Below are 25,939 nucleotides of genomic sequence, written 5' to 3'. Positions count from 1 at the left end.
CTTCATATAGCAAACTAGGCTTACCGGAGCTCTCATCCTCAATAGGCGGGTTTAATGACTAGAGGCATTGTCCCCCAGATGGAATGCACAAAGAGTACGGGTGTCCAGTGCGGAAAACACATACTTCATAAATTAAAATAGATCAAGCTTACTTTAAAAGCCCTGCAGACACTCCCCAAACAAGCTTATAACAACAAATATTAAAATTATATCCCCCATATAAATTGCTTATATTATGTAACAATTAATTTATAACTAAAGAAAAAAACATGGTAAAAATAAACTAACTGATAATAAATAGAGATGAGCGAGCACCAAAATGCTCAGGTGCTCGTTACTCGAGTCGAACTTTCAGTGATGCTCGAGAGTTCGTTTCGAGTAACGAACCACATTAAAGTCAATGGGCGACTCGAGCATTTTTATATATGGCCGATGCTCGCTAAGGTTTTCATTTGTGAAAACCTGGGAAATTCAAGAAAGTGATGGGAACGACACAGAAACAGATAGGGCAGGCGAGGGGCTACATGTTGGTCTGCATCTCAAGTTCCGAGGTCCCACTATTAAGCCACAATAGTGGCAAGAGTGAGACCCCCCCCCCCGCACTGTCGGCATAAAGATTGTTCTCCTCTGCCACAGCTGTTTGCCACAGCTGTAACAGCTGTGGCAGAGAAGAACAATATTAGCCCATTGACTTCAATGGAGCCGGCAATACAGCCGGCTTCATTGAAAGCAATGGGCTGCCGGCGATCGCGGGATGAATTGTCAGGAAGTGCCTAAATATATAAGCCCTTCCCTGCAATTCATCCAGAAATGTGTAAAAATAAAAAAAAAATATACTCACCTTGTCCCGGCAGAACGATCTTAGCCCATTGAATTCAATGGAGCCGGCAATACAGCCGGCTCCATTGAAAGCAATGGGCTGCCGGCGATCGCGGGATGAATTGTCGGAAAGGGCTTAAATATATAAGCCCTTCCCTGCAATTCATCCAGAAATGTGTAAAAATAAAAAAAAATATATACTCACCTGGTCCCGGCAGACGGAGTTCAGCGCGGCCGGCGGCAGTCCTCCTGAACTGCTCTGAACAGCTGTGAGGCGTGCTTACTGAGGATGGAATAAAAGAAAAAAATACCTGTTTTATTGCACCTGAATGCTTCTGCTGCCATTTTTGGATAGAACTTTGGGAACTGAGTGGAAGATTTGGATCCGTCTCCTTATTAACAGCTGTGCAGGGAAGCCTCCCCTTGGATAAGGGTTTGCTGTAGTGCTGCGGGTGCTTGAGTGTGTTTTGGAGAGCTGTGAGTAGTATTCAGCAGCCGGGGATTTAAAATCCCCTCATGTTGATTGAGCTGCCTCTGATTGGTCACAGCATGACCAATCAGAGGCAGATCTCACTCACACACCCATTCATGAATTTATTAATGGGTGAGTGACTGCTGCCTCTCATTGGCTCAGCGGGAACAATCAGATTGGTCCCTGCGCTGAGCCAATGAGAGGCAGCAGTCACTCACCCATTCATAAATTCATGAATGGGTGTGTGAGTGAGATCTGCCTCTGATTGGTGAGGCTGTGACCAATCAGAGGCAGCTCATTCAGCAGGCGGGGATTTTAAATCCCCGGCTGCTGAATACTACTTACAGTTGTTCAGAGCAGTTCAGGAGGACTGCCGCCGGCCGCGCTGAACTCCGTCTGCCGGGACCAGGTGAGTATATATTTTTTTTTATTTTTACACATTTCTGGATGAATTGCAGGGAAGGGCTTATATATTTAAGCCCTTCCTGACAATTCATCCCACGCTCGCCGGCAGCCCATTGCTTTCAATGGAGCCGGCTGTATTGCCGGCTCCATTGAATTCAATGGTCAGTGCTCGTTTAATCGAGACAAGTACCGCGTGGTGCTCGTCTCGAGTAACGAGCATCTCGAGTACCCTAATACTCGAACGGGCATCAAGCTCGGACGAGTATGCTCGCTCATCTCTAATAATAAACTAAATAGTATATACAAATATATGCCAAATTATCACATTATTATAATTCACGATGATCTTCCAAACACCACAAAGTGCTGTGTGATATACATGTCGGTCATAATGAAATTACCAACCCCAGAAAGATTAAATACATAAAAATTCATAATATCAACGAATAATAACACTATAAAAAATATAGAAAAGCTCTCATAAATACATATAATATGTGTGTCAATAAATATATGTAATACCATATATTGCTCAACAATATATATGCCAATAATAATAATTACCTCATAAAGACACCCCAAAAATAAAAAAATACCTCAATTCATATAATGGCAAAGGTATAAAATCCTATAAAACGACATTAGTAGTGGTGTTATGAGATTTTTTCTAAGGTTTCATTTAAACCGTTAGGATGTAATGAATCCATCCGAAAAATCCAGAACATCTCCCGCTCACGTAGGTGGGAGAACGATCTGGAAGGGATGGTTTCCAATGGTGTAACACTTAATTTGGTAAAGTCTTGATTGTGTATTTCATTAAAATGCAGAGACACACTGTTTCATAAAACCTGATACTATAACGTGTTGGTTAATTCTCGTCCTAAGGGGTCTTGTTGTACGACCAATATACTGAAGTCTGCAGGGACACTCCAATAAATAAATTACCCATGCGGACTCACAATTTAAGTATTGTTTTAAACATACTAATTTCCATTCACGTTTCACAAAAACTTCTTTTCTTCCGTTACGAATGGAAGCACAGCATTTGCAACGATTTTTTTGACATCTATATGCACCTCCACTATGCTCGCTGGATTTACCTTGGATCCTTTTTTTTGTTTAAGATTTTTTTCAGGGGATCTGATGGTGCAATAATTAGAGATGAGCGAACGTACTCGTTCGAGTATTAGCGTGTTCAAGATGCTCGTTACTCGAGACGAGTAGCACGCGATGTTCGAGTTACTTTCACTTTCATCTCTGAGACGTTAGCGCACTTTTCTGGCTAATAGAAAGACAGGGAAGGCATTACAACTTCCCCCTGCGACGTTCAAGCCCTATACCACCCCCCTGCAGTGAGTGGCTGGCGAGATCAGGTGTCACCCAAGTATATAAATCGGCGCCTCCCGCGGCTCGCCACAGATGCATTCTGACAGAGGGACAGTGCTGCTGGTGCCGGAGCTGCTATAGGGAGAGCGTTAGGAGTTATTTTAGGCTTCAAGAACCCCAACGGTCCTTCTTAGGGCCACATCTAACCGCGTGCAGTAGTGTGGAGGCTGCTTTTTGCAGTGTTGCATTTTTTTTTTTTTTTGTATATCGGCCGTGCAGAGCATTGCGTCCTGCAGTAATTTTACATTGTCCAGGGCCAGTAGTGGTGAGGCAGGGACAGAAGACATATTTAGTGTATATAGGCAGTGGGCCTTTCCAAAAACATTTGGGAAAAAAAATCTATTTGGGCTGCCTGTGACCGTCCTCAGTGTACTGGGTCTCTGCTGGGGGTAGTTGTCCTAATTCATACGCAGCCAGCTAAGTGTTACAGCAGGCTTGCGCAAAATTCTTTCCTGCCTCTGTGTTGCCTCTTACATCACCGCTGTATTCCTGTCCACAGTGAAACAGTCTGCAGTAATTTTACATTGTCCAGGGCCAGTAGTGGTGAGGCAGGGACAGAAGACATATTTAGTGTATATAGGCAGTGGGCCTTTCCAAAAACATTTGGGAAAAAAAATCTATTTGGGCTGCCTGTGACCGTCCTCTGTGTACTGGGTCTCTGCTGGGGGTAGTTGTCCAAATTCATACGCAGCCAGCTAAGTGTTACAGCAGGCTTGCACAAAATTCTTTCCTGCCTCTGCTGTGCGTTCCGTAAGCGAAGTCAGCCTCCAACCACAGGCCAATAAGCGGCACATTTAATTACAGCGTTCTGGTTCTGCACTACTGGTAATACACCATGCTGAGGGGTAGGGGTAGGCCTAGAGGACGTGGGCGCGGGCGAGGACGCGGAGGCCCAAGTCAGGGTGTGGGCACAGGCCGAGCTCCTGATCCAAGTGTATCGCAGCCGACTGCTGCGGGATTAGGAGAGAGGCACGTTTATGGCGTCCCCACATTCATCTCACAATTAATGGGTCCACGCGGTAGACCTTTATTAGAAAATGAGCAGTGTGAGCAGGTCCTGTCGTGGATGGCAGAAAGTGCATCCAGCAATCTATCGACCACCCAGAGTTCTGCGCCGTCCACTGCTGCAACTCTAAATCCTCTGGCTGCTGCTCCTCCTTCCTCCCAGCCTCCTCACTCCATTACAATGACACATTCTGAGGAGCAGGCAGACTCCCAGGAACTGTTCCTGGGCCCCTGCCCAGAATGGCCAGCAATGGTTCCTCTCCCGCCGGAGGAGTTTGTCGTGACCGATGCCCAACCTTTGGAAAGTTCCCGGGGTCCGGGGGATGAGGCTGGGGACTTCCGGCAACTGTCTCAAGAGCTTTCAGTGGGTGAGGAGGACGATGACGATGAGACACAGTTGTCTATCACTCAGGTAGTAGTAATTGGAGTAAGTCCGAGGGAGGAGCGCACAGAGGATTCGGAGGAAGAGCAGCAGGACAATGAGGTGACTGACCCCACCTGGTTTGCTACGCCTACTGAGGACAGGTCTTCAGAGGGGGAGGCAAGTGCAGCAGCAGGGCAGGTTGGAAGAGGCAGTGCGGTGGCCAGGGGTAGAGGCAGGGCCAGACCGAATAATCCACCAACTGTTTCCCAAAGCGCCCCCTCGTGCCATGCCACCCTGCAGAGGCCGAGGTGCTCTACGGTGTGGCAGTTTTTCACAGAGACGCCTGACGACCAACGAACAGTGGTGTGCAACCTTTGTCCCGCCAAGATCAGCCGGGGAGCCACCACCACCAGCATGCGCAGACATATGATGGCCAAGCACCCCACAAGGTGGGACGAAGGCAGTTCACCGCCTCCGGTTTGCACCGCTGCCTCTCCCCATGCCCCAACCTGCCACTGAGATCCAACCCCCCTCTCAGGACACAGGCACTACCGTCTCCTGGCCTGCACCCACACCCTCACCTCTGCTGTGCTCGGCCCCATCCACCAATGTCTCTCAGCGCACCGTCCAGCCGTCGCTAGCGCAAGTGTTGGAGCGCAAGCGCAAGTACGCCGCCACGCACCCGCACGCTCAAGCGTTAAACGTGCACATAGCCAAATTTATCAGCCTGGAGATGCTGCCGTATAGGGTTGTGGAAATGGAGGCTTTCAAAGGTATGATGGCGGCAGCGGCCCCGCGCTACTCAGTTCCCAGTCGCCACTACTTTTCCCGATGTGCCGTCCCAGCCCTGCACGACCACGTCTCCCGCAACATTGTACGCGCCCTCACCAACGCGGTTACTGCCAAGGTCCACTTAACAACGGACACGTGGACAAGCACAGGCGGGCAGGGCCACTATATCTCCCTGACGGCACATTGGGTGAATTTAGTGGAGGCTGGGACAGAGTCAGAACCTGGGACCGCTCACGTCCTACCCACCCCCAGAATTGCGGGCCCCAGCTCAGTGGTGGCATCTGCGGCTGTGTATGCTTCCTCCACTAAACCACCCTCCTCCTCCTCCTCCTCCTACGCAACCTCTGTCTCGCAATCAAGATTTGTCAGCAGCAGCACGTCGCCAGCAGTCGGTGTCGTGCGGCGTGGCAGCACAGCGGTGGGCAAGCGTCAGCTGGCCATGCTGAAACTACTCAGCTTAGGAGAGAAGAGGCAGACGGCCCACGAACTGCTGCAGGGTCTGACAGAGCAGACCGACCGCTGGCTTGCGCCGCTGAGCCTCCAACCGGGCATGGTCGTGTGTGACAACGGCCGTAACCTGGTGGAGGCTCTGCAGCTCGGCAGCCTCACACACGTGCCATGCCTGGCCCACGTCTTTAATTTGGTGGTTCAGCGCTTTCTGAAAAGCTACCCACGCTTGTCAGACCTGCTCGGAAAGGTGCGCCGACTCTGCGCACATTTCCACAAGTCCCACACGGACGCTGCCACCCTGCGCACCCTGCAACATCGGTTTCATCTGCCAGTGCACCAACTGCTGTGCGACGTGCCCACACGGTGGAACTCTACGCTCCACATGTTGGCCAGGCTCTATGAGCAGCGTAGAGCTATAGTGGAATACCAACTCCAACATGGGCGGCGCAGTGGGAGTCAGCCTCCTCAATTCTTTACAGAAGAGTGGGCCTGGTTGGCAGACATCTGCCAGGTCCTTGGAAACTTTGAGGAGTCTACCCAGATGGTGAGTGGCGATGCTGCAATCATTAGCGTCACCATTTCTCTGCTATGCCTCTTGAGAAGTTCCCTGCAAAGCATAAAGGCAGACGCTTTGCGCTCGGAAACAGAGGCGGGGGAAGACAGTATGTCGCTGGATAGTCAGAGCACCCTCCTGTCTATATCTCAGTGCGTTGAGGAGGAGGAGCATGAGGAGGATGAGGAGGAGGGGGAAGAGACAGCTTGGCCCAATGCTGAGGGTACCCATGCTGCTTGCCTGTCATCCTTTCAGCGTGTATGGCCTGAGGAGGAGGAGGAGGATCCTGAAAGTGATCTTCCTAGTGCGGACAGCCATGTGTTGCTTACAGGTACCCTGGCACACATGGCTGACTTCATGTTAGGATGCCTTTCTCGTGACCCTCGCGTTACACGCATTCTGGCCACTACGGATTACTGGGTGTACACACTGCTCGACCCACGGTATAAGGAGAACCTTTCCACTCTCATACCCGAAGAGGAAAGGGGTTCGAGAGTGATGCTATACCACAGGACCCTGGCGGACAAGCTGATGGTAAAATTCCCATCCGACAGCGCTAGTGGTTGAAGGCGCAGTTCCGAGGGCCAGGTAGCAGGGGAGGCGCAGAGATCAGGCAGCATGTACAGCACAGGCAGGGGAACACTCTCTAAGGCCTTTGACAGCTTTCTGGCTCCCCAGCAACAGTGTGTCACCACTCCCCAGTCAAGGCTGAGTCGGCGGGAGCACTGTAAAAGGATGGTGAGGGAGTACGTAGCCGATCGCACGACCGTCCTCCGTGACGCCTCTGCCCCCTACAACTACTGGGTGTCGAAGCTGGACACGTGGCCTGAACTCGCGCTGTATGCCCTGGAGGTGCTTGCTTGTCCTGCGGCTAGCATCTTGTCAGAGAGGGTGTTTAGTGCGGCTGGTGGAATCATCACGGATAAGCGTACCCGCCTGTCAACCGACAGTGCCGACAGGCTTACACTTATCAAGATGAACAAAGCCTGGATCTCCCCAGACTTCTCTTCTCCACCAGCGGACAGCAGCGATACCTAAACAATACGTAGGCTGCACCCGCGGATGGAAGCATTGTTCTCTATCACCATCAAAAACGTGGACCTTTTAGCTTCATCAATCTGTGTAAAATATTCATCCTCCTCCTCCTGCTCCTCCTCCTGAAACCTGACGTAATCACGCCGAACGGGCAATTTTTCTTAGGCCCACAAGGCTCAGTCATATAATTTTTGTAAACAATTTTTATACGTTTCAATGCTCATTAAAGCGTTGAAACTTTCACCTGAACCAATTTTTATTTTAACTGGGCTGCCTCCAGGCCTAGTTACAAATTAAGCCACATTAACCAAAGCGATTAATGGGTTTCATCTGCCCTCCTGGTTGGGCATGGGCAATTTTTCTGAGGTACATTAGTACTGTTGGTACACCAATTTTTTGGGGCCCTCGCCTACAGTGTAATCCATTTAATTTTTTGCCCACCTGCATTAAAGCTGACGTTACATCAGCTGTGCTGGGCACTGCAATGGGATATATTTATGTACCGCCGGTGGGTTCCAGGGAGCCACCCATGCTGTGGGTCCACAGGGAGTTGTAACTGCATGTGTCTACTTCTAAAGAACCCCAGTCTGACTGGGGCATGCAGTGTGGGAAAAAGCCCACCTGCATTAAACATGACATTACCTCAGTTGTGATGGGCAATGCAACGGGATATATTTATGTACCGCCGGTGGCTTCCTGGCACCCACCCATGCTGTCGGTCCACAGGGAGTTGTACCTGCCTGTGTCTATGAATTAAAAACCCCGGTCAGGTTGGGGCATGCAGTGTGGGCCGAAGCCCACTTGCATTTAATCTGACGTTAGCTCTGCTGTCCAGGGCACTGCAATGGGATACATTTATGTACAGCCGGTGGGTTCCAGGGAGCCACCCATGCTGTGGGTGCACACGGAATTCCCATTGCGGAGTTTTACCTGCCTGTGACTATTTATAAAAAAACCGCGGTCTGACTGGGGCATGCAGACACCTTGACAGAATGAATAGTGTGTGGCACATAGGTTCCCCATTGCTATGCCCACGTGTGCAGCTCCTGATGGCGGTGGCACAGGATTATATTTCTCATTGCTTCTGTACAGCATTGTGGGCTATCGCCCCACCCCTTTTAAAGAGGGTCGCTGCCTAGCCGTGCCAACCCTCTGCAGTGTGTGCCTGCGGTTCCTCCTCATGGCAGACGCACTTATAAATAGACATGGGGGTGGTGTGGCATGAGTGCAGCTGAAGGCTGCGCAGGGACACTTTGGTGTGCGCTGTGGACACTGTGTCGTGCGGGGGGGGGGGGTGTTGGGCAGCATGTAGCCCAGGAGAAGTGTCAGCGGAGTGTCATGCAGGCAGTGATTGTGCTCTTTTGGAGGTAGTGTGGTGCTTAGCTAAGGTATGCATTGCTAATGAGGGCTTTTCAGAAGTAAAAGTTGTTGGGAGGGGGGGGCACTCTTGCCACTATTGTGGCTTAATAGTGGGACCTGGGAACTTGAGATGCAGCCCAACATGTAGCCCCTCGCCTGCCCTATCCGTTGCTGTGTCGTTCCCATCACTTTCTTGAATTGCCCAGATTTTCACAAATGAAAACCTTAGCGAGCATCGGCGATATACAAAAATGCTCGGGTCGCCCATTGACTTCAATGGGGTTCGTTACTCGAAATGAACCCTCGAGCATCGCGATAATTTTGTCCCGAGTAACGAGCACCCGAGCATTTTGGTGCTCGCTCATCTCTAGCAATAATGTTTTGAAGGGATTTATTTCTTCGGTAAACAATCCTGGGGGTGTTGGGAATTTCCTTGAATAAGAATGGGTCCTTTTTTAGTAGGTCCTAATTCTTTTTCATTATTCTTTCTATTGATTTATGTTGTGTATTAAATTTAGTCAAAAATAAAAGTTTTTTGTTGACGTCATTCTTCTTTATCTCCATCTCGTTGTCACCTCCATTGGTTTTTTTCAGAAACAAAAGGGGGTCTATTATCCAATAGAACTTTGTCATAAGCATCTTCAATCAGACATAAAGGATAGCCTTTCTCAATAAACCGTGTTTTAATTATTTCAGCTTGATCTTTAACCCCTTAACGACGGCCCCATCGGGAAACTACGTCCTCAGAAAGTGGGCCTTAATCCTAGAGGACGTAGTTTTATGCATCCTCTTTGGATTGATGCCCACTGGCCTGAGGACGTGACAGCTCCATGCTGTCGGTGCCCGCAGGTAGCCGACAGCATGGAGCTGCTATCCCAGGATGCGGGCAGTCCCCCCCGGCTTTGCGATCGGCGCTATAAAATGAATAGCGCCAATCGCAAAAAAGTAAATAAAACAGTGTAAAAAAGTAGTAATTCAGCTGCTATGATGGATCGGATCCATCACGGCAGCTGAAAATACTCACACGGCTTGTTGGCGGTGTCCCCCGGAGATCTGGTCCTCCCGGACCCGCCGGCGGCCTTCTGCGCATGCGCGCCTGACGATGACGTCACGCGCACGCGCAGAAGCCCGGGTGTCCCCGGCAAATTTAAAATCTCCTGGCTCCCGGCTCCTGAAGGTAGCCGGGAACCAGGAGGTGTTACCGGGGACCACTGTGAGCGGTCCCCGGGCCCGCGATCACCGCTATCCATTGCGATAGCGGTGATCGCGAAAAAGTAGAAAAAGTAAAACAAAAGTAAAGTTTCACCTCCCCTCATGGATCGGATCCATGAGGGGAGGTGAAGATACTCACCCCCGGTCCTCTGCGATGTCCCGATGTCCCGGGACCCGAAATCCCCGTCTGCGCATGCGCGCCCGATGATTGACATCGGGCGCGTGCACAGAGGGGCTCGAGCCCCGGGAAATTCAAAATTGCTCTGCTCCTGGCTGCCATGTGTAGCCAAGAGCAGAGGGATGTCACCAGGGACATGATCACTGTCATCCAATGGATGACAGTGATCATGTAAAGTAAAAAAAAAAGTGCAAAAAGTAAAAAAAAATAAATAAAAAAAGGGGTAAAAGGTAAAAAAAAAAAAGTGCAAAAAGTAAAAAAAAAAAGTTTTAAAAAGTTAAAAAAAGCTTGTGTTTCATCTCCCCCCACGGATCATATCCGTGAGGGAGGATGAAATGACGTACCTAAGGCCTGCGGATTTATCCGCGGACCTCAACCCAGCTTCTGCGCACGCGCCCGTCACCAATGTGGCAGGCGCATGCGCAAAAGCCGTGGTTTTTTAAAATCTCCCTGCTCCTGGCTACAAAACTTAGCCGAGAGCCTGGAGATTTCACGGAGAGCCGGTGAGCGGTTCCTGGTCACGTGTTCGCCGTTATCCAAAGAATAATGGCGATCACGTAAAAGTTAAAAAAAGGTGAAGCTTCATCTCCCCTCACTGATGCGATCGGTGAGAGGAGAGAAAATTTTTTACTGGAGGCCTCCATATTTGCACCCCGACGCAATCTTCTTCCGTGAACTTTCCCGTATTCTGCGCATGCGACCGCTGGCAAAACACCGCACACATGCGCAGGAGTCGGGGAGCCCAGGAAACTTAATATCTCCTTGCTCTCGGCTACCAACGGTCACCGAGAGCCTGGAGCAGTGACTGGTGGCCGTGTTGAGCGGTCCCCGGTCACGTGAAAAATGGTAGCGATCTACCTTAGGCCGGTCTCACATGACCGGATAGGAATTACGGATTCCGCATGCGTTTGATTAGCGGTAATACGCAGATCAATCGCATTGGATTACACAATTCCACTCACATTAGCGGGTTGGAATTGCGTAATCCACTCGCAGAAAAGAGAACGCAGCAGGTTCTATTTTACCGCGGATATCCGCAACATAGAGCCCATTGTGCTCCATGGTCGTGGATATACCCGCTGCCCATACGCAACTACGTTGTATACGGGCTGCGGGTACCCGCGTCATCGCTAAGCGACGGTGCGGGAAATACAAACAAACAAAAAAAAAGTGTACTGCGCATGACCGCCCGTGTAAGTACGCAGTTATGCGCAGTACAGTACGCGGCCGTACGCAGGGTCACAGCCGGGCTCACAGCCGGGATCCACCTACGGCTGCGTAAGCCCGGCGTTATTCAGACTGCTACCTGTAATACGCAATTTACAAGAAGCCCCGGAAACGCTCGCCTTCCTGCAGTTCCAGGAGCAGCTTGTTGAGCGCCTTCTGTGTGAGACCGCCGCACCTCATCAAGCTTACGGAGACTCACAGAGCGCCACTTTTTACACCCCATCCCCGCCACTGAGGTCAAAAAATGACTCCCAAAAAGCATGAGAGGAGGGGGGATACCCGGTTTTATTGCCCCATGTACCCATCCCAACCAGCCTCCATAATTACCCGTCTTTGGAAATACTACACAGTTCACATTATTACTTTTATCTAAGATTTGGGGAACGCCGAAAAGGGCGTGGAGGGGGGGGGGGGATTTTAGGGAGTCAATTTTTATTCCGTACAAATGAGCAATGGGGCCTGGAATTTATTCAGTTATGCCCTGCAATCCAACTGGTGTTCCCTCCATTACAGGCCTTGCCATGTTTCCTGTAAGTAGATTAGGGCCACAATGGGTATGTTTTTGAACACGGGACAAATGGGGGATCCATTTGGGGTGAACGTCTTCATTCCTATGTACACTGTACAAAAAAAAAAGTTTTTAAATTGACAAAATTGCCAAAAAAATGAAAATTGTAATTTTTTTCTTCTGCTTTGCTGAAATTTATTCAAATACTGTGTGGTCAAAATACGCAGTACACCCCTAGATGAATTCGTTAAGGGGTCTAGTTTTTAAAATGGGGATATTTGTGGGGGTCTTTATAGTTTTGGACGCTCAATGACTCTATAAGTGGGCAATGGGGCCTGGAATTTATTCCGTTGTACCCTAAAATCCAACGGGTGCTCCTTCCATTATAGGCCTAGCCATGCGTCCTTTAAGTAGATTAGGGCCACAAGGGGTATGGTTCTGAACACGGGACAAACAGGGGTATCCATTTTGGGGTGAAAGTCTTCATCCCTATGTGTGCTGTACAAAAAAAAACAGTTTTTAAATTGATACAACTGCCAAAAAAATGAAAATTGTAATTTTTTTCCTACTGCTTTGCTTAGATTTATTCAAAAATTGTAGTGTAAAAATACACAGTACACCCCTAGATAAATTCGTTAGGGGGTCTAGTTTTCAAAATGGGATCATTTGTGGGGGTTCTCTGTCGTTTTGGCCGCTCAAGGGCTCTACAAGTGTGCAATGGGGTCTAAATCACCTTCATGCTAAATTTCTGTTCTGAAAGCCACCGACTACTCCTTTCATTTTGGGCCCCGTTGTGCATCCAGACAAAAGATTAGGGCCACAATGGGTATGTCTCTGAACACGGGACAAACAGGGGTATCCACTTTGGGGTGCAAGTCTTCATTCATGTGTGTGCTGTACCAAAAAAGCAGTTTTTAAAACGACAGAATTGCCAAAAAAACGAAAATCACAATTTTTTCCTTTTGCTTTGATTCAATTCATTCAAAAACTGTGGGCTCAAAATGGGCAGTACACCCCTAGATAAATTCATTAAGGGGTCTAGTTTTCAAAATGGGGTCACTTGTGGGGGTTCTCTTTGATTTTGGCCGCTCAAGAGCTCTACAAAAGTGCTATGGGCCTAAAACTCCTTCAAGGAAAATCTATGTTCTTAAAGCCACCGACTACTCCTTTCGTTTTGGGCCCCATTGTGCATCCAGACATAAGATTAGGGCCACAATGGGTATGTCTCTGAACACGGGAGAAACAGGGGTATCCATTTTGGGATGAAAGGCTTCATTCATGCGTGTGCTGTACAAAAAAAGCTGTTTTTAAAATGACAGAATTGACAAAAAAATGAAAATCACAATTTTTTCCTTTTGCTTGGCTTGAATTCATTCAAAAACTGTGGGGTCAAAATGGTCAGTACACCCCTAGATAAATTCGTTAAGGGGTCTAGTTTTCAAAATGGGGTCACTTGTGGGGGTTCTCTTTGGTTTTGGCCACTCAAGAGCTCTACAAAAGTGCTATGGGGCCTAAAACGCCTTCAAGCAAAATTTATGTTCTGAAAGACACCGACTACTCCTTTCATTTTGGCTCCCGTTATGCATCCAGACATAAGATTAGGGCCACAATGGGTATGTTTCTGAACACGGGAGAAACGGGGGTATCCATTTTGGTGTGTAAATCCTCATTTTCATGGGCTCTATAGGAAAAAAATATGTCTTTAAAATGACATCTTTGCAAAAATATGAAATTTTATTTTTTGTCCCCTAAATTGAACTAATTCCTGAAAAGAACTGGTGGGGTCAAAATACTCATGACACCCCTCAGTGAATACACTAAGGGGTGTAGTTTTTAAAATTGGGTCATTTGTGGGTGTATCTATTATTCTGACACTTATGAGCCTCTGCAAACTTGTCTTGGTGCAGGAAAACAAAGTGCTCCTCAAAATGCTGAAAAGTAATGTTAAATTTGTACGTCCTCTAAATGGTTAAAAAAAACACAAAAGTTTTTCAAGTGTGCATTCAGAATAAAGTAAACAGATGGAAATACATATCTTATCAAAAATTTGTACAGTATGTTTGGACATATTTGAGATATTACGGTTGAAAATGTGAAAAAAATGACAATTTTTTCAAAATTTTTCCAATATTGGTACTTTTAATAAATATACACAAATTATATCGGTCTCTTTTTACAATCTAAATGAAGTACAACATGTGGCGAAAAAACAATGTCAGAATCACTGGGATATGTAAAGCCTTTACGGAGTTATGCCACGTTGAACGACGCATGTCAGATTTCCAAAATTTGGCTCCGTCACTAAGGCGCAAACAGGCTTCGTCACTAAGGGGTTAAATATCTCGACTGATGAACAGTTCCTTCTAAGTCGCTTTAGCTGTCCATATGGAATATTTGTCCTCCAGCATTTTTTGTGACAGCTTTTAAAGCGAAGGTAACTGTTACAATCTGTCCTTTTAAAATGTGTTCTAGTTTTAATTTCTCCTCCCTCAATAAAAACCACCAGATCTAAAAAAAACTTTCTGTGTGGTTCATATAATTTGTAAATTCCAGTTGGCAATCATTTTTATTTACTCCAGTAATAAACACTTCCAAATCTTCAATATGGCCATCCCAAACCATTATGATGTCGTCAATGAATAGTTTAAAAAGTATTATCCGACTATCATTAAAATTATTCTTCTCGAATGCACCCATAAATAAATTTGAGTAACTGGGTGCGAAACGCGTCCCCATGGCCGTACCATTAGTCTGCTGATAAAATTGACCATTAAACGTAAAAAAGTTATTTAAGATAAAATGTATAGAATCCAATAAAAATTTCTTTTGGGGCTCTGGCATCAAGGGGTCGTCATTGAGGAATGATTGTATGGCTCTTAGACCTAGATGGTGCTGTATGTTAGAATACAGAGACGTTACATCTAGTGTACACCAGATGTACGAATCTTTCCACGTTAGTTGTTCTAACAATGAAAGTATATGACCTGAGTCTTTTATATGAGTCTTTGTGTGGTCCATCTGGGGGACGATGCCTCTAGTCATTAAACCCGCCTATTGAGGACGAGAGCTCCGGTAAGCCTAGTTTGCTATATGAAGGAGCGTGATGACCTCATTTATGCCACGCCCCTCACGTGAGGGTGATGACGTATGACGCAGCTCGGTACCCGACATGGAGCGGATGAACGTTTGAGGACCTGTCAGATGACGTGAGCGGGGCTGTTGGAAACTCCGCCTCCTGTTACACACACGCGAGGTTAGCGTCCAGCGTGGTGCAGGAAGGGAACCAGCTGTATTGTATCGGGATGTATGATTAAGGTATGCTTTATATGTATATATATGCGATTGGGTAGAAGTGGTATATGCTTGATAAAGGCGTCAGTTGACGCAGAAACGCTGTGCTTATTCATTTAAGCCCATTTTTTATCTTTATCTTGATGTATGTTTTTTGGGGGGAATAAAACTTAGCTTACTATGAACATGTGTTTCTAGTAGCTCATTCCCTATATACCTTTAACCCCTTGAGTGGCAGGTTTCCTACCACCCTGTCGTGCCCACCAGGGCAGGTTTTTTAAAATGGTCTAATCATTGAATTTCAACTAGTTTTGCAGTTGCGTCTCAAGAGCCATAACTTTTTCATTTTTCCATTGACATGGCCATATGAGGGCTTGTTTTTTGCGGGACAAGTTGTGATTTTTTAAACAGGGGGGAGGAAAAAAAGAAATGGGGAAAAAAGAAAAAAGGAGCCATGTCATTAAGGGGTTAAATAATGTATTAACTTCCTTCTCTGGATCATTACGACGCACATGGATACCACATGTGATTGTATTTTTGATTTTTTACAAAGTAAAGGGAGACAAGTGTTTTTTTTATTTTTTTAATAATTTTTTTACTTTTTTTAAAAATAATTTTTTTTTAAATTTTTATTTTTTTTGGTCCCTTTAGGGGACTTCCACAGGGACCCATCAGGACCCCTGATCACATTCCAGGGGTCCGATGGTAACAGCCCTTTACATGCTGCAGTGACAGCCCTTTACATGCTGCAGTCACATAGACTGCAGCATGTAAAGGGTTAACACAGCAGAGATCGGAGGTTTTCTCTGATCTCTGCTGTAAGAGCTAGTACCTAGCTGTCCTCTGACAGCTAACAACCAGCTGTCCCTGCCACAGAGACCATCGGCTTGCTTCTGACAAGCCGATGGTCTCTATGGCAACCTGTAAACAAAGCAGGACATTGCCGACATGTCGGCAATATCTTCTGCTGGTTTTTCAAAGCCCTTGCTTTGTTCTCTGTGGGACTGTGCAGGCAGAGCACACTGTCACAGCTTGTGGCATTGTGCTCTGCAGCTCCCATAGTGATACATAGCCCGGAAATCTTCCGGGCTATGTTGCTATGAGCAGTGGAGCTCGTCACGGAACTTTTCCGGGCGTGCCACTCAAGGGGTTAAGGGTCTGTATTGAGGCGCAGCTGTAAAACATTTTTTTTCGGTTTTTTCTCTATTACATTATCCCCATTGTTTGGAAGAACTTTGGGGCACTTTTTGTGCTGCTGTTCTCCAGAAAGACATGGATGTGTAATATCAGATGCACATATATATGCTTTTTTTGGATATTACGGAAGGCCCCATACTAAAGAAATTCCTGAAAAGCGAACTTGGATTCCAGGTGTAGGCGGGACACAAAAGTTTTTGTTGCTCCGCCTGACACCCGGTAAGTAGGATTACCGACAGTATTTATTAGTTTTTTCCATGGACATGGCGCTCTCCCTAATTTGTGTTACTGGAGCGTGATGGAGTCCTTAACCCATTAAGGACCAGGCGCGGTAAATATACAGCGCCCTGGTCCTGGGCTTAAAGCACCACCGATAGTAAAATTTTAGCCTCCTGGCTCTGCAATCAATCAGAAGCTGGAATGGGTTATCAGCTGTTAGTGACAGCAGATAACCCAGAAGAGAAGGCAGGATGGATTTTTAACCCTTCCTGACTTTCCTTCCCTGAGTATGCAGTTCTCAATGAGCGCTGTGCACTAGAAAGTGAAAGCAGAACTGTAGCTTTCACTATGTGACCTCCGAGGTTCCCTGCTACAGCAGAGCTGGAGCGTCAGGGGAGTCGGGCAGCCTGTCACTTTTTTTTTGGGGGGGGGCATTTGCTTCTCGCGGGGGTGCGGTCACAGAGGCTTCTCGCGGGGGTGCGGTCACAGAGACTTGTCGCGGGGGAAAGTGTGTGTGTGTGTGTGTGCGTACGTGCATGCGCGTGTGTGTGTGTGTGGGGGGGGTGTTGTCACAGTAATTTATCCCAGGGTGTAAGAGGGGAGGAGGTGAGCTGTGTCTATTGTGAATGGTGGGTTCAGGGGGGAGACTGGAGGACGCTGTGGGCTGGGGCACTGTGCAAGAGTGCACTGTGGGGGGGGGGGACTGTGGGAGGGCATTGTGGGGGGGTGAACTGTGGTAGGAGCATTGTGGGGGGTGCACTGTGGAGGGGCGTGTGTGGTGGGGGCAGTGAGGGGGTGTACTGTGGAGGGCACTGTGGGGGGGGTGCACTGTGTGGCGGCACTGTGGGGAGGTCCTTGTGGGGGGGTGCATTGTGTGTGGACACTGAAGGGGGGACTGTGGGGGGGGCACTGAAGGGGGGACTGTGTGGGGCAGTGTGGAGGGGGCACTGTGAGGGGGGCATGTGTGTGGGCACTGGAGGGGGGGCATGTGTGTGTGGACATTGAAGGGGGACTGTGGGGAGGGGGACTGTGTGGGGCAGTGTGGAGGGGGCACTGTGAGGGGGCACTGTGTGTGGGTCATGCTTGGTGCTACTTTCACTTTCAATAGCAGAGGAACGCGATCCTCTACTATTGAAAGTGCTGCTAGAGATCACGATCTCCTGCTTACTGGTGTGACAGCTGTAGCAGGAGATTTCTTCATCTCCCCAGCATGTCCCCTCATTACTGGACACTGGGACACTGTTGTCACAGTGTCCAGTGATGAGGGGACATGCCAGGGAGATGAAAGAATCTCCTGCTATAGCTGTCACAGCAGTAAGCAGGAGATCGCACTCCTCTCTCATTGCTTTGAATGGAGCCGGCCGGCTCCCGGCTCCATTCAAAGCAGTGACGCATGCATCTCCATTGACGCCGATCCTCCAGTCATGTGACTGGCATCGGGAGCGCGCATGCTGAGGAGAGAGACGTAGCAGTGCAGCATTGGAACTACCCAGCGGCGCCATCTTTAATAAGTTCTTCAGGCCAGCTTTATAAGGGGAAGAAAAGGAATAACAAGGTGAACAAAATATTGTTTATGGGTAAAGCTGTAGTATGTGATGCTTCTCCTCTACAGGGCATTCATGGGGGAAAAAAAATCAGTTTGGGTGGCGGACAACCCCTTTAAGGGGGAGTTGGCTATGGTGCAAATGCCCTCAGTGGAGTAAGGACTCCTGCACATTTGCGTTTTTTTAATGTGAATGTCAATGGGACTTTCTAATCTTAAAAACGAATCCCACAAAAATCACAAGCACAAACTTGCGATATACTTTTAACGTTAGAAGGTCCCATTGACATTCGCGTAAAAGAAAGGAAGCGTTAACACAGCATTAAACACACAAGGGAGTGAGAGCCCTAAGAACGTGAAATGGTTCTCAGTTTTACAGAACATGAAGAAAGCTACATTCCAAAAGTGCTGACACATAAAAGTGTAGAGCCCCAAGTATGGAGCTTTGACCCTGGAGGGTTAAGTCCTGTGATAAGGCCTATGGTCTTTATCAGAAGGGGATGATATGAGGTAATGCAATACACAGGATTGCCTTTAGGGGCTTGGAAACAGTTATGATGAGGCGTGTTAAAAAAAAACAAACACCCAGTCAGGTAGAATAAAATAAAACAGGCAACGTGACATTCTGGTTTCAGTAGGGGAGCGATCACAGACTTGTTGATCTCCTTTTGTTGATTTTTATGCTTAACTTAATTTGCTCAGATAAAACATTACAAAAAAAACAATAAATCAAACTTGACATACAAACTAGGTAATTAGTCATTCAAAATCTTGGCAGAAATGCAAATTTCTCATGTATACTTTTATATCTTTATAGTTTTGGCTTAATATAACACTATCTGCCACCCCCCCTCCCTGTTCATGCTTCTTAGAATTTATAATTATAGATTTAAACCTCAATCACATTAAACGTATCCAACAATGTGAAGGAAAGGTCACCATGTACTGAGATCACAATGTCTTAAGGACATCACAGTATTCTTAAAGGCTACCAAATTTCTCCATCAGGTGCTGATTACAAGGGACAGCTGTATGTGCATGGTTGGAGGAGTTAAAACAAGCAAGAGAAGAATGTTAGAGAAAGACAGCTCGGAAGAGGGCTGCAAGCCTTAGGTCCCATGTGGACCAAGCTATGACTGCCACAAGTCTGACAGGGGAGGACGCCCCCTAGACTGACACCCTGGTTGGGTACAATATTGGGTACCTTTATTGTATAGTGGTGATAAGTCTCTATGATCGATAGGATTGTGAAACCTATGTGACGTTAGTAGCCAGACGGCAAGGATTTATTTTATTCAATATCTGTGTACTGTGACTAACACAACTGTGCGAAGACTGTTACCTTTATTTCCATTATTGCTGCCTCCTAGTTTAGCATCTATTCTGGTCTGGACATGGGTTTCTAAAAAGTGTGGCCACCTATCTATCTATCTATCTATCTATCTATATATATATATACACACACACACACACACACACACACACACACACACACACACTGCATTTATACTAGTGTAGGGACCCACTACAATGCAAGGAACCGTGAAGTGGTTAGTGGGCTCATGTATCTTGGCCAACATCCAACCAATGTCTTGCATTTATTATCTATCATTCACATGCAGTGTGGCTTTAAGACTCCAGGGGGAGCCCAGGGTGGCAGTACCAATGTGGTTCACTGAAGGAAATGCAGGGCAACCCGCCGAATTATCATGTCATCATTAATAGGTTGCTGGTCTGCATGGTGAACTACATATATCAGAATGGTCTGGCACCCTGTATCCACTATGTGTGGGAGTGAACACCAAGCATCCACCCTCTTCATTATCAAGAGGCAGTGTGAGTGGGTGTTATCGGTGTCCCGCACAGGTGTTATTGGCTCCTCCATTTGGTAGTCAGCTACCTGCATGGTGAGAGGAGGATGCATCTATATGCACTCCTCAGTCAGTAAGTAACGGCCATTTTTTTGTGATTGTTTTTAATTTTTTATTTCTCCTTCTGTGATGCTGATATAATTGTATAGCTCATCACACATATTGTATTTTACTCATATATTCTACTAGCTGATATACCCGGCTTCGCCCGAGTTAATTTGGTACTGGTGTTTATCTGGTGTTCACACGGAAAATCTTATGAAGTCGTGGTTACTTTAGAGATACCGGAAAAACATATGTTCACCATTTTGCATAGTTCTCTGCGTTACCCAGGAAACACCACGTGGAGGCAACCATGTGACGTTTCCTTTATATAGAATGACATCAGGAAGTGAGAGAAGTAGATTCCATGAGTAAAATTTGGATGCTAATTCTTTTGCACTTAGAATTGAATAATCGAGTTGGGACCCATTAGCTTTTCCTATTTATGACATAATCAATGCCCGTGCCAAATTTCAAGTTTCTATGACACGAGAAAGAGAGAAAATTACATTCCATACGTAAAATTTGGACGCTAATTCTTTTGCGCATAGAATTGAACAATCGAGTTGGGACCGATTAGCTTTTCCTATTTATGACATAATCAATGCTCGTGCCAAATTTCGAGTTTCTATGACACCAGGAAGTGAATTAGATTCTGTACGTAAAATTTGAACGCTAATTCTTTTGCGCATAGATTGAATAATCGAGTTGGGACCTATTAACTTTTCCTATTTAGGACATATTCAATGCTTGTGCCAAATTTTAAGTTTCTATGACATTGGGAAGTGAGATTTAGATTATGTATGTAAAATTTTGACGCCAATTCTTTTGCACTAGAATTGAATAATAGAGTTGGGACCCAATTACTTTTCCTATTTTGGAGATAATCTATGTTTGTGCCAAATTTCATGTTTTTACGACATCAGGAAGTTGGAGAACTTTTGGCGAGTCAGTGAGTCAGTGAGGGCTTTCGTCTTTATACATATATAGATTAAGTAGGCCACATACCAATGTTTTAGATGATTTTTCCTTTTTTACTATTAATCATGTGGTTTTCTTAGAGCTTATATATATTTTATAGAAGGGGTAATGACCAGAGTTGAGAGGGAGCCAAAAAAGTGAGCTGTATATAATAGGTTTTTCTTTACATGCTGCCATTTTTTTTTAAAGGTGGGTGCTGCGTCATACTTGGGGGCCCTGGGAAATGGTCCTGTTTTCTACATGCCAATGCTCGCCTTGATTGTAATAGAAAAGTTTTGCTCTCATTGAAATCAATTCACATTTCCGACTCTGACCCCAAGGTCAGAATTGTAATGCAAGGCTCCGCTCCCATTGATTTCAGTGAAAGCAAAGCCTTTCTATTACTTTTCCAGCCCTAACCACCGATGTGGGCGACTAGTTTCGCTGCACTGACAGCCAGACAAATGATAAGCTGACCGGTGGTGATCCTGAATGGCAGAGGATAAACCATCAATGCCTCTAAGTATAAATGGCAACACAACAGGCTCGTGGTGCAGAGTGCTGAGGCAGCAGAAATGCAGTCCTAAGCTCTCACTCAGGACCTGCAGGTTGTAAGTTCAAGCCCCTCATTGTTCAGATAGCCAGCCTTCCATCTTTTCAAGGTCAGTAAAATGAGTACTCAGCTTGGTTTGGGGTAGTAAATAAATTACCTGAAAGTACTGCGGAATAAGCTAGTGCTATACAAAGATTGTTATTTTTTACAACAGTCTAAACTGTATATTTCAATCCAATCATCAGAGCAGCAGGCTTGGATTAAGAGGCCTTTTAGTCTACTCACATGTGTTTTAGTGCTGTTCTAAGTTGAATACCTTCCCTTTAACACTACTACACCATTCTATCTGGCTAAAATGCCACAGATAGCTCCAAAGCATCCTGGTAATCGTGTTCTCCTTAAGAGGGCTCAAAGGGCTATTAAACATCTTGATGTCTGGATCCCTATGTGTGAATTATACACCTGAAACCATGTAGTGCTGCTTTGGGCTGTTAGAGTGGATCTTTTATAATGGTTGAAAGGTCTGTACACCTGGTTCGGTCATTACACTATACACAAGATGGAAGTTTGGCCCAGGCTCTTGTATCTTATTCAAACTATCTCTTAGATTGCCAAACCTTTTTTTTTAAAGTCCCCATCAACAAGCATGATCAAATTTATCTAGTTCAACAAGCTATCACATTTGGCACGTTCCGTCCTTTATTTAACCAAATCTAGTGGACTTGGTTCTCCTGGACCTGCACCGTTACTACCAGGGTGCATGTATGGGTTTGGGTACTGCCTGTCATATTCTATCAGAATGCTATTCTCTCCAAGAATTCAAACCACATTATCTAACTATATGGGAGTTTGACCTAGGGTCATCATTCTCCTTGGCTTAGCTGGAAAGAATATTTGATTTCACACAGGTCTTTGATCGCCAGCAAATACCAGGAGGTGGGAACAAACTGCTAGCATACCCTCCAGACTTCAAAACATGTATCTGTAGTGGCCCAGAGTTAGTGGGGCCCCTCAATTCTGCTGAATGTCTGTCTCATGCCATTATCTTGTCAGTGTCTTGTTTGAGGTATGCAATTGATTGATATGGATTGCATGGTCACAGGCACCAGAGGATAAATGTCTGGTATTCCCTGTCTTGTCTGGAAAATGTAGCTTTTTGTATGTCATTTGGAGTCACGTGATCATGATATGTATTTATGTGCTGGCAAGAAAGCGAGAAAGGGTCGAAGTTGGGAGAGCCCGACAATCACACATCGGACAAGTCGGTCGGTGTGTGGAGTAATGGAAGAAGCCGAGAAACTTTTGTGCTCAGCCTAGGCCCAGTTACTCTGTGTGTGGACTACTTTATTTCATCTGATCTACCGCAGAGGACAGAACGGTGACATCACGAGTGACAACTGGACTTAAGGTAACTTTCGGTTACAACCCCTGTGATCTCCCCCAGCATTAACGTGGTCTGGTCCTGAGCTACCCCCAGGGAAGGAGATGGTAGAGCCTCGTGACAAAGCCTTTCTCTACCCCGCCATCTCCTCGGATGCTGCATATCCCCCATCTTTCTCAGTGGGCTGGCGTTGTGTGTAGTCCCTAAAGATGTGCAGGAGAGTTCCCTCTCCTGCATCACGAGTAGGATTCATGGGGGGCGGGGGGGGGGGGTCCAGGGCAGCATCTATACAAATCTTATATTTGCGGATTCCAAATTCCCCAGCCTTGCTCCTTTTATATCTCTGACATACCACTATGGATTTACCGCAAATCAATTCCTAAGCACCTTATCAATGCAGCTACGGAATGCATCGCAGCCCACCAGAAATCTCCCATCTTGCCGACTTTAGCCTATCGGGTGCATAAAGTCAGCAATATCCAAAAGATGGAATAACTGTCCAGTTACATGATAAATTAGATGCAAACTTAACAGCTTGCAGTGACAGCCGGCTCCCACTCTGGGATAGTGCGTGATCTGCTATGATCTCACGCTATCCCCATGATGTAAGGGTACGTCATTTTGTGGGAAGTACCCCACGCCCATGACGTACCCTTATGTCATGGGGCGGGAAGGGGTTAATGTACAATTTTCCTTTTCAGTCCCCCTCAGTAATTTTCATGTTGAATAGGTTGTGTATTTTAGCCTCAAGATAACTGGACTGTTATCTAAATTGACTAATTCATAAAAAGGATGTAGCCCTGTGAAGATGTATAATGTTTTCTTTATTTTGTCATAAGCATTACATGTATAACATTAGTTGTGATGCATGACGTTCCTTTACTTATCCAACACTTGTGTTAATGGGTGTGAATGCTTCTTTGCTTTTCTCATTAGGCTGGCCACCTAGTACTTGATCTGTCCCTTTCTTTTCCTGAGAACCATGTACTACAGCTGAGGAAAATGTTCTAAGTAGAATGTATTGTTTTGTCTGCACTTACCTGCACTGGTAGCGCTGCAATGGGTGTCTGCTCTGAGGATATAGAGGTAGACCAACAGCAAATGAATGACTTTATAGGACTCCTTAAAAGGATTGTGGGAGCCTTTCACTGCTAAAAGGCTTACCTGAGCAATTAGTGTGGAGCTCACTTCTGGTCATTTATTAGGTGAGCTAGAACTGTGTGGAGCACATGTTTATGGACTTTTCTGTTTGTCATGTAAAGGTTAGAGATGAGCGAACATACTCGTCCGAGCTTGATACTCGTTCGAGTATTAGCGTGTTCGAGATGCTCGTTACTCGTGATGAGTACCACGCGATGTTCGAGTTGCTTTCACTTTCATCTCTGAGACGTTAGCGCGCTTTTCTGGCCAATAGACAGACAGGGAAGGCATTACAACTTCCCCCTGTGACGTTCAAGCCCTATACCACCCCCCTGCAGTGGGTGGCTGGCGAGATCAGGTGTCACCCGAGTATATAAATCAGCCCCTCCCGCGGCTCGCCACAGATTTGTTCTGACAGAGATCAGGGACAGTGCTGTTGGTGCCGGAGCTGCTATAGGGAGAGCGTTAGGAGTATTTTAGGCTTCAAGAACCACAATGGTCCTTCTTAGGGCCACATCTAACCGTGTGCAGTAGTGTGGAGGCTGCTTTTTGCAGTGTTGCACGTTTTTTTTTTTTGTATATCGGCCGTGCAGAGCATTGCGCCCTGCAGTAATTATACATAGGCCAGCAGTGGTGGTGAGGCAGGGACAGAAGACATATATTTATTGAATATAGGCAGTGGGCCTTTCCAAAAACATTTGGGAAAAAAAATCTATTTGGGCTGCCTGTGACTGTCCTCAGTGTACTGGGTCTGTGCTGGGTGTAGTTGTGCTCCTAATTCATACGCAGCCAGCTAAGTGTTACAGCAGGCTTGCGCAAAATTATTTCCTGGCTCTGTGTTGGCTGTTACATCACCGCTGTATTCCTGTCCACAGTGCAACAGTCTGCAGTTATTTTACATACTCCAGGGCCAGTAGCGGTGAGGCAGGGACAGAAGACATATTTATTGAATATAGGCAGTGGGCCTTTCCAAAAACATTTGTGAAAAAAAATCTATTTGGGCTGCCTGTGACTGTCCTCAGTGTACTGGGTCTGTGCTGGGTGGAGTTGTCCTCCTAATTCATACGCAGCCAGCTAAGTGTTACAGCAGGCTTGCGCAAAATTATTTCCTGGCTCTGCTGTGCGTTCGGTAAGCGAAGTGAGCCTCCAACCACAGGCCAATAAGCGGCACATTTAATTACAGCGTTCTGTTTCTGCACCACTGGTAATACACCATGCTGAGGGGTAGGGGTAGGCCTATAGGACGTGGACGCGGGCGAGGACGCGGAGGCCCAAGTCAGGGTGTGGGCACAGGCCGAGCCAGTGCGGTGGCCAGGGGTAGAGGCAGGGCCAGACCGAATAATCCACCAACTGTTTCCCAAAGCGCCCGCTCGCGCCATGCCACCCTGCAGAGCTCAAGGTGCTCTACGGTGTGGCAGTTTTTCACAGAGACGCCTGGCGACCGACGAACAGTAGTGTGCAACCTTTGTCGCGCCAAGATCAGCCGGGGAGCCACCACCACCAGCATGCACAGGCATATGATGGCCAAGCACCCCACAAGGTGGGACGAAGGCCGTTCACCGCCTCCGGTTTGCACCACTGCCACTCTCCCTGTGCCCCAACCTGCCACTGAGATTCAACCCCCCTCTGAGGACACAGGCACTACCGTCTCCTGGCCTGCACCCACACCCTCACCTCCGCTGTCCTCGGCACCATCCAGCAATGTCTCTCAGCGCAGCATCCAGACGTCGCTAGCGCCACTGTTTGAGCGCAAGCGCAAGTACGCCGCCGCGCACCCGCACGCTCAAGCGTTAAACGTGCACATTGCCAAATTGATCAGCCTGGAGATGCTGCCGTATAGGCTTGTGGAAACAGAGGCTTTCAAAAGCATGATGGCGGCGGCGGCCCCGCGCTACTCGGTTCCCAGTTGCCACTACTTTTCCCGATGTGCCGTCCCAGCCCTGCACGACCACGTCTCCCGCAACATTGTACACGCCC

Source organism: Eleutherodactylus coqui, chromosome 1 (assembly GCF_035609145.1).
Source record: "Eleutherodactylus coqui strain aEleCoq1 chromosome 1, aEleCoq1.hap1, whole genome shotgun sequence".
Lineage (NCBI taxonomy): Eukaryota > Metazoa > Chordata > Amphibia > Anura > Eleutherodactylidae > Eleutherodactylus > Eleutherodactylus coqui.
Note: the sequence above shows the minus strand (reverse complement) of the source record.